Source organism: Eutrigla gurnardus (genome assembly GCF_963514095.1).
Source record: "Eutrigla gurnardus genome assembly, chromosome: 1".
Taxonomy (NCBI): Eukaryota; Metazoa; Chordata; class Actinopteri; order Perciformes; family Triglidae; genus Eutrigla; species Eutrigla gurnardus.
In genome coordinates, this window is record NC_139915.1 from 27,675,471 (window position 1) to 27,677,137 (window position 1,667).

Here is a 1,667-nt window from a genome sequence, read left to right on the forward strand (position 1 = left end):
GGACACTTTTTAATTCTACAATTAACATAACATTGAGTTTAGGTCTCAAGTGTACAACAAGTGCCTGAGTAATTATACTCTATCTGCATTTTAGAATGAATTTAATCAAACATTAATACATACATTTTTTTCATTTTCAGCACTGTTAAATAGTATTCACAAATGAGTCACATTTTTTTATTTAGTTGTTCTAGGTCAGTTTGAACTGCTTTTAATTTGGCGACCCTGTTAAAATCTCCTGCCACCCACCCGTAGGACCCGACCTAGTCTTTGAAAGAAATTACTGCTTCAGATTGCGTCAATGGCAGATATTTATTCAACATTTTGTAACATGCTTTTCACAGACTTTTGTTGAAGTTTCTTCATAATTTTCCCATTGACGTCGCTGACATGCACGCATATCAATAGATTTTACTTTTTTAAATAATTTCAGAAGAAAATGAGGGCAGAAACAGATGAGTGAAGCGAGCCCATGTTTGAATGAGGTAAAAGCTTTGTTTTGCAGCAAATGTTTTCATGGAGGAGGGGTTGAAGAGGAGGGGGGAATCAAACTGATATTTAGCCCCTACTGGCTTTTTTTTTTTTTTTTTTTTTTTCTTCCCTGCTTTTGTTTTATGCAAGGCTCTTTTTACCACATGGTAGTGACAGATTGTTTGAGCTGAAAGGAAAAGCCATTCGAAGCTAATTAAGCAGCCATTCCAGGCACTATTCGCAGGCAGGAGGGAGAGTAGCACAGGCATTTGTCAGCACCGTACCCAACGTGGGTTTAATTGACACCCCTGGCTCCTGACTGACAGCTTTTCCGCCCCTGAGCCAATCGTGAGCCGCGCAGGCAGACAGCTGCAACATCATTGGATAAACCGCGGCGAAGAGGGAGGCAGAGGGCCCACGTGGGGCCGGGCACAGTGAGCAACACTTGATAGGCTGATATGCTCACGCGCAGACGTGTTGTAGCCTACCTAGTGCTGCTGATAGGAAAGCTTGTAGATGCTTGAGGTCTCGTTAGAAATAGGGCGATCAATTCAAGTCACTCAAAGGACACTGCTGTAGATTAAGCGGTATTCACGTCCCGTGCGCACCTCGGGAAATTCTATGAGCTATTTTGATTGGCATAGTCACAAGACTTTATTTATTTTTGAGGGGGGGCTTCATTGTCTCCTTGAATTGGGAGCAGAATGTGATCTTACTGTTTCAGATTTAAAACTATTGTTCAGAGTGAGACGTCGAATTGTTCACATATTAAACACACATGCCACATTCACAGCCCTAATGCTTTTGTTTAGAGGATACATTCTGTCTTTGGTTAGTGTGGTTATTTCCTGTTTACGTCAGAACGTAGCGTTTGAATCGGCGTCGTTTTTTAGTGATACAACTCGCGGGTTAATCCTCGTAACGTGAAACGCCGAAACATCGGTTGAAACGCGCGGATGTATAAATTATTGGCTTTTGTTTTGAACAAGTTGTTGAACGCAGCGAATGTCACTACAAATCCAAAATGGCGAACGTGTGAGGTCACATATCGCCGCCCAATCAGAACGCCGTGGCGCTGAGGCCCCCACGTGGGGGATGCCGCGCTGCGATTGGCCACCGCCGCTGAACTCCTTCGGAGAAGCTCATTGGCCAGAGCAGAGCCCTCTCTCGGCAGTCGGTTCCTCGTGTCAGTGCAC